This window comes from Bos indicus, chromosome 16, assembly GCF_029378745.1.
Source record: "Bos indicus isolate NIAB-ARS_2022 breed Sahiwal x Tharparkar chromosome 16, NIAB-ARS_B.indTharparkar_mat_pri_1.0, whole genome shotgun sequence".
NCBI lineage: Eukaryota > Metazoa > Chordata > Mammalia > Artiodactyla > Bovidae > Bos > Bos indicus.
Window position 1 is genome coordinate 28,575,140 of NC_091775.1, and position 8,086 is coordinate 28,583,225.

Sequence of the window (8,086 nt, forward strand, 5' to 3'; positions counted from 1 at the left end):
ATTTTGTAATAACTTGTAAGGGAAAAGAATCTGAAAAAGAATGTGTGTATATATACACACACACACACACACACACACACACACATATATATATATATATATATATATATATATAGTGGCTCAGACAGTAAAGAGATCCCCTGGAGAAGGGAATGGCTACCCACTCCAGTATTCTTTTTTTTTAGAAAGTATCCATATGTATAAATAAATGTATACTGTATTTAAAAGCCAGCACCACTCTTCCCATCCCTATTTCTTCTTTCTCTCATAATGTGCAGCAGCAGGTAGAAAGATCTCTCGCAGGTTGCTGCAGTGCCCATGGGAGTGGATGTGCTGGTAAGCCTGGGACTCTGCTGATGGGGGCCTGGCCATGTGGCGGCAGTGCTGGCACCAGGCTCGGTCGTCTTTGTACCGCTTGTTAGTGGTCTGGTTGGTGGCAGCCAGGTACAGACAGAAGCACAGGTAGCCCCCCAAGAGGAAGCTCAGCACCACGACAAAGCCCACCAGGAAGAGGATCCTTGGGAAGGTCAGGAACAGGTACTGAATAAGGAAGACAGGGTCAACAACCTACAAGTGTCCGAGGTCATCAGTGTAAGTCTCTAGGTACAAGTCTGACATCACCACCGGCTGGACGAGGAACATGGTGCTCACCACGGCCATGGTGGGGGCTGAGACTGTCAGCGTCAAGAGGTAGGAGGGGAAATACCAGGTGTTCCAGGCCCTGATGCAGTTTTTCACTCACACACAGTGATGGTCAAACTGGTACACACACAAGTTACACACTTGGTGCTTGGACCGCGCTGGTTTCCTTAAATCACAAGTAGGGCACCTCCTGTTCTTTGGGAACATCATTTCATCGAATGCATAAACTTAAAGGAACAGTCATTTGTTTGCTTTTGTTATGGTACCAGGGTTGGTTACACAACTAAGGGCAAAAAAAAAACAACAAAAAAACAAAACAGGTTTACAATCAGCAGTAGATAAGGCAGAAAAATGTAATACAAAAACTCCAGCTCTTGACAGAGGCCGAATATCTCCCAGGTATATTTGGTATAAACCATCCCTTGCAAGGTGAGATGCAGGATAACGAAGGTGTAGTTTCTTGTATGGAAGAGGTGATGAAGCACTCTTAGCATGGCTCTCTGAAGACATTTGGGAATTATATATGAAGATATCTGTGCTCCTCTGCTGATTAGGCCTTGCAAGTAATGGGTTTTTGAGCCGATGCAGATCATCACAAAACCAACCAGCACCAAAGCCAGGTAGAGAAGAAGAGAACCAGAGAGTCCATCGTGGGGATATTTCTTTTGTCTGGATAGCTTTCAGCCAGCAGCTCTGGCATTCCTCCTCCAAACGTTCACAGAGAACTCAAACGGCGTCTCCTCTTGCACAGCGCCGTGCGCCTGGCACAACTGGTAGCACCCAAAGCTACAGGAGACATGGTTCCCCTAGGGGGCTGGATCTGGCGCCGGGATCTGTCAACAACCAGCTGCCTCGGGCCGGCACCTCCAGGGCATGTCCCCAGACCCACTCCAGTATTCTTGCCTGGAGAATTCTATGGACAGAGGAGACTGGTGGGCTACAGTGCATGGGATCACAAAGAATCGGACACGACTGAGTGACTTTCACCCATTTACTCCCTCCCTCATATATAACTGGGCTTCCCTGGTGGCTCAGATGGTAAAGCGTCTGCCTCTAATGTGGGAGACCTGAGTTTGACCCCTGGGTCGGGAAGATCCCCTGGAGAAGGAAATGGCAACTCAATCCAGTACTCTTGCCTGGAAAGTTCCATGGACGTAGGTGCCTGGTAGGCTGCAGTCCATGGGGTCGCAAAGAGTCGGACACAACTGAGCGACTGAACAAAGTTGATTTACAATGTTTGAGGTATATAGCAAAGTGAATCACATATTCTTTTTCAGATTTTTTTCCATTATAGGTTATTACAAGATATTGAATATAGTTCCCTGTGCTGTACAGTAGGTCCTTGTTGTTTATTTTATATATAGTACTGTGTATCTGTTAATTCCAAATTTCCAATTTATCCCTCCTCCCACCTTCCCCTTTGGTAACCATATGTTTATTTTTGATGTATGTGAGAGTATGACCTCATCTTAGCTCTATTGTACCTGCAAAGATCCTATTTCCTAATAAGATCACATTTTCAGGTACTGGGTACAGTTCCCTTTGGGCTTCTCAGGTGGCTCAGTGGTAAAGAATCTGTCTGCCAATGCAGTAGATCTGTGTTTGATCCTTGGGTCAGAAAGATCCCCAGGAGAAAGAAATGGCCCCCTGCTCTAGTATTCTTGCCTGGGAAATTCCATGGACAAAGGAGCCTGGAGGGCTACAGTCCATGGGGTCCCTAAAAGAGTCAGACACGACTGAGCGACTAAACAGCATGGTTCCCTTACAGGTCCTGGTTCAGTTGGAACTTCAGTGCATCTTTTTGGGAGACACAGTTGAACCTGCTGTTTGCAATGCCTGCTAAGCAAATAGTAGGTGACTAAATTATTTGCTGAAGAAATAAATAAAAAGAACGACATGATTGGATATAAGATGTGCATGTGGTTTTTTGAGACTACTGTGGATCTGAAACGCTGGGTGGAGGAGTTCGGGCAATGCTCTAGGGTGGTAAAGCTTGTTGAGAAACACTGAGTTGATTTTATAGGGTCAAGCAAGGGAGAATTGTAGCTTATAGCTTGGGATTTAAGAATTCTAGATTTTCAGTCTATCTAAAGATATCACCAGACTTTTGTCCCTTGATTCTATTAAAAAAAAAAAAAAAAACTGTTAAAAATACCAGTTGCCAGCTTGGAACACCCAAGTAGCAAGTCTGTGGACTCAGAACAGAGATTCTTTTTCTCGAGTTCGTGTCTTTGAAAGAAGCAGTAATGGACTCAAAAACATGTTAAGGAAAATAAACATGTTAAGACCAGTGCAAACGTGGTATCATTTTCTATAATGGAAGAGTCTAAATATAGCCCCTATGATTATAGGTCATCACCATAGACAGCGGATTCCCCCGGAGCTTCCTCAAGTCTTTCACAAACACGACCTATTACATTTCTCACCTTTTCACAGCTTCATTAGAGGAGCTGATATTTTGGCTCACAAGTCGTACTGAATTTGCAGCGAACAAGTCCAGGCGGCTGGTGTCTTCTTAAATCCCCCACGCTGAGCCCTGTAGGCAGGCACAGGTGCTGTGTTGGCAGGTACTAATCAGCTGTAGACAGCATGCCGCTTTGGTCTCTTTAGAAACGTGAAGCAGTCACAGACATCTAGCAGCCTATACTTCTGAACCCATCTTCTATGGGTTGAATTGTGTCCCCTAAAAAGACATGTTGAAATCTTAACCCCTAGGACCTCAGAATGGGACCTTATTTGGATATCAGATCTTTGTAGATGTAATCAAGTTAAAATGAAGCCATTATGGTGGGCCATAGTTCAACTTGACTGATGTCCTTATGGAAGAGGGGAATTTGGACCAGGACTAAATGAGGAAAAGGCCACATGAAAGTGGAGACATACAGGGAGCAGGTCATGTGATAACAGATGCAGAAACTGAAGGGCTCCAGCTCAAGCCAAGGAAAGCCAAGGATCCTCAACAATTCCTGAACCTGGAAGAGGCAAGGAAGGGTTCTCCCCTTCCTTTTAAGGAAGCATGGCCCTGCTGACACCTTGATTTCAGACTTCTAGCTTCCAGAACTGTGAGAGAATGAATTGCTATTGGTTTAAACTACCTAGTTTGTAGTCCTTTGTCATGGCAGCCCTAGGAAATGAAAACATTTTTTCTTTCCCCAGTGTTTATCTGCCTTAAGATACATTTCTCTAGGTCATTGCACCCTGTTGGGTTAACTTAGCTAATTGTTTATTGCTAAGGTATTTGCAGTTGTTGCTATCATTGTGGGGGGTGTGGGGGGAGTTGCTGAGCACCGTGTGCTCTGTGAAGGGACCCTGTGTGGCAGGTCACCCTCAGATGTGCTGACTGGGGAGACGTTAATGAAGGGAAACACAAAGGTGGACAGGGGCAAGGAAACTAACAAGGATGATGAAGGATGACTCCTACCAACTGCAGTTCGTAGTGGAAGGTGCCATTACCACCCCTTGACCTAAACGAGTCAGGGAGGGGCACTCCCCGGAGCCAGGGACGGCAGTAGCTGTGGCTGTAGGAGGTGGCTGTCTAACAGGATCTGCATGGCAGGGAGGGAACCAGGGGATACACATCTGCTCATTCTCCTCTTCCATCCTCTGATACCTGTTTGCTTCACCCAACCAGAAGCTGGAGGGCAGCTGGCATGGAGCCTATAAAGGTCAGCTTTCCTGGGCTACAAAGAAGAGTGAAGCAGTTTAGAGAGTGGGTTCTCAAGAAGAGATGGGGGCTGAGACTGTGCAGAGATCATGCCAGATGGGGGCAGAGAGCCAGTTCTCAGCAGCCTACCCTTCCCCCAGTTTTGATTTGCTCGTCCAAGGATATGCCTGGTATAAAAGTTCCCATTTTGATCCTATTTGCATTTTGGTGGCACCTATTTTTATGTGAGAAATAGCTGTCTCTGAATGCTAAGTTCTAATGCAGTTGCTTTTAAAGCTCAAGGGCAATGGGGGCAGAGGCAGAGGGAGAGAAACCTAACAAAAATGGGACAGATAATGGTGGACTGTTAGCTCAGAGGAAAGGATTGCCAGAAGGAGAATACTGACCAGGGATGAGGTTAGAAAGGAAAAAAAAAAAAAAATCCTGTGCTAAGGGGAAGAAGGTGAGCTGGATTCCAGTTAATAGAGAAAATGAGCTAGAGAAGGACATGAAAAGATGACCCGAATGCAATCCTGAGAGAAATCTTCAAGAGATTTCTGTCTGTGAGAATCAGGGAGAATGAAATTGTATCTTTCTTACCAGAATGTGGTGAGAAGGAGATGAGTCAGTGTAAGGAAGAGTGCTCCTTAGCTATGAAGCACTGTATACATTAAAAGTGTATAACAGCAGTCACTATATAACAGCCATCTAGTTGGGGGTACAAGGAGATGCCTGAGCAATTTCAGCTACCCTGATGGATTGTGTATGGCTAGTCATCATTTTCACCCACGATAAGCAATAGGGACTTCATTTCATCAACTAAAGTAGGGTAGATCTAAGAACAGAAGTCAGATAATTGAGAGGGAAAAGTCTGAAACTTCTGCTTTGCCAAACTCCTGCATTTGTTCCCTTCTTAATTCACCCCCTGAAAGTCTCAAGGACTTGGTAGGTTTCAGTACCTAACTGACTGGCCAGTAGAAGATGTTTCTGAATTTCTTCTGAGCAAGTGTATGGAGGAAAGCTAGGACCATACTTCCATTACTAAGGGGAGACGATGTTCAGTTTTTTTGATGTGGTCGTAATAACAGTAAGTAGGAATCTCTAAGAACTTTTGATTGTTGTTGTTGTTCAACCACTAAGTCATGTTCAGCACTTTGTAACCCCATGGACTGTAGCACGCAAGGCCTCCATGTTCCTCACCATCTCCCGGAATTTGCTCAAACTCAAGTCCATTGAGTCAGTGATGCCATCCAGCCATCTCATCCTTTGTCATCCCCTTCCCCTCCTGCCTTCAGTCTTTCCAAGCATCAGGGTCTTATCCAATAGTTAGTTTTTTGCATCAGGTGGCTGAAGTATTGGAGTTTCAGTTTCAGCATCAGTCCTTCCAATGAATATTTGGGTTGATTTTCTTTAGGATTGACTGGTATGATCTCCTTGCAATCCAAGGGATTCTCAAGAGTCTTCTCCAGCACAATTCGAGAGCATCAAATCGTTGGCACTCAGCCTTCTTTATGGTCCAACGCTCATATCTGTATCTGTGTTGCTGTTTAGTTGCTCAGTTGTGTTTGACTCTTTGCGACCCTATAGACTACAGTATACCAGGCTTCCCTGTCCTTCACTATCTCCCCGAGCTTGGTCAAATTTATGTCCATTGAGTTGGTGATGCCATCCAACCATCTCATCCTCTGTCATCGCCTTCTCCTCCTGCCTTCAATCCTTCCTAGCATTAGGGTCTTTTCTAATGAGTCAGCTTTTCCCATCAGGTGGCCAAAGTATTGGAGCTTCAGCTACAGCATCAGTCCTTCCAATGAATATTCAGGATCGATTTCTTTTAGGATTGACTGGTTTGATCTCCTTGAAGTCCAAGGGACTCTCAACAGTCTTCTCCAACACCACAGTTCAAACGTATCAATTCTTTGGCTCAGCTTTCTTTGTGGTCTAACTCTCACATCCATACATGACTACTGGAAAAACCATAGCTTTGACTAGATGGACCTTTGTCGGCAAAGTAATGTCTTTGCTTTTTAATATAGTATCTAAGTTGGTCATATCTTTTCTTCCAGGGAGAAAGCATCTTTTAATTTCATGGCTGCAGTCACCGACTGCAGTGATTTTGGAGCCCAAGAAAATAAAATCTGTCACTGTTTCCATTGTTTCCCAATCTATTTGTTGTGAAGTGATGGGACTGGATGCCATGATCTTAGTTTTCTGAATGTTGAGTTATAAGCCAACTTTTTCACTCTCCTCTTGCACCATCTTTAAGAGACTCTTTAGTTCCTCTTTGCTTTCTGCCATCAGGGTGGTATCATCTGTATATCTCGAGGTTGTTGATATTTCTTCCCACAATCTTAATTTTAGCTTGTGATTCATCCACCCATTACCTTCAGTTCAATCGCTCAATCGTGTCTGATGCTTTGTGACCCCACAGACCTCAGCATGCCAGGCCTCCCTGTCCATCACCAAATCCCAGAATTTACTCAAACTCATGGACATTGAGTTGGTGATGCCAACTCAATGTTGGAATTCTCCATTACCTTGGAATTCTCCATTACCTTGGTTCTGCTCTAATTTAAGTACTTAACTCTTCTCTGAATTATTTCAGTAGGTTTTTGACATATTAAATTTCCAGTCCATTTTCTTAATTGTCAGATGAGTTATTTTCCTATAAACAGGTCAGACAGTTCTACCCCCTCAGTATCTTCAGTGGCTCTTTCTTGGCCAAAGTATCTGGCTCAGTTCCTATCTGTAGCTTTAAGGCCCTCCAGGATTGAGCCCTGATCTGTCTTTTGAGCTTCCTCACCCACTATGCCCATCTCTGGCCCTGCACATGTCACACTGCACTCCTCACCCTTCCCTGAATTTGCCATTCAAACCTCTATGCTTTTTCTTTTGACCACACCATAAGGCATGTGGGATCTTAGTTCCCCACCCAGGGATTGAACCCATGCCCCCTGCCTTAGGAGCATGGAATCTTAACTACCAGACCACCAGAGGAGTCATGAAAATCTCTGTTTTTATACTGTCTGTAGAATCTTCCTAGCTTCCATTCAAATCTAGATCTCCATATAGCCTTTCTTGGGCCACCTAATTGGAATCAATTATTCCTGACTTCATCTTTCCATAGTATTTTTCTTACTCCTCTCCTATATTTCTTATTTTTACATTGCTTTATATTATAGCTAGTTGCCTTCTGTCCAGATTTTATGCTTCTCAAGGGCAGCCATTGAATCTTATTCCTTTCTGTGTCCATCCCTTAGAGCTTCACATGTAGTGTGTGTGCATGCTCAGTCACTAAGTCGTGTTTGACTCTCGAAACTCTGTGGACTGTAACCTGCCAGGCTCCTCTATCCATGGGATTTCCCAGGCAAGAACACTGGACTGGGTTGCCATTTCCTCCTCCAGGGATAGAACCCCAGAATGGAACCCACAGTCTCCTCCATCTCCTGAATTGGCAGGCGGATTCTTTACCACTGAGCCACCTTCATACATAGTGTTAGTCAGTTAGTTCAGTCATGTCCGACTCTTTGCAACCCTATGGACTGCAGTATGCTAGGCTTCCCCGTCCATCACCAACTCCCAGAGCTTCCCTCTCCCTCCCACCAACTCCCAACTCCCAAACTCATGTCCATCAAGTCGGTGATGCCATCCAGCCATCTCATCCTCTGTCATCCCCTTCTCCTGCCTTCAATCATTCCCAGCATCAGGGTCTTTTCCAGTGAGTCAGTTCTTCCCATCAGGTGGCCAAAGTATTGGAGCTTCAACTTCAGCATCAGTCCTTCCGATGAATATTCAGGATCGATT

The 8,086-nt window shown here is 44.7% G+C and overlaps 1 pseudogene; it reads right to left on the reverse strand.

The window, feature by feature from the left end:
• Nucleotides 1-210: 210 nt before the first annotated feature.
• Nucleotides 211-7,867, reverse strand: LOC139176347 (palmitoyltransferase ZDHHC4 pseudogene; annotated as a pseudogene).
• Nucleotides 7,868-8,086: the final 219 nt, after the last annotated feature.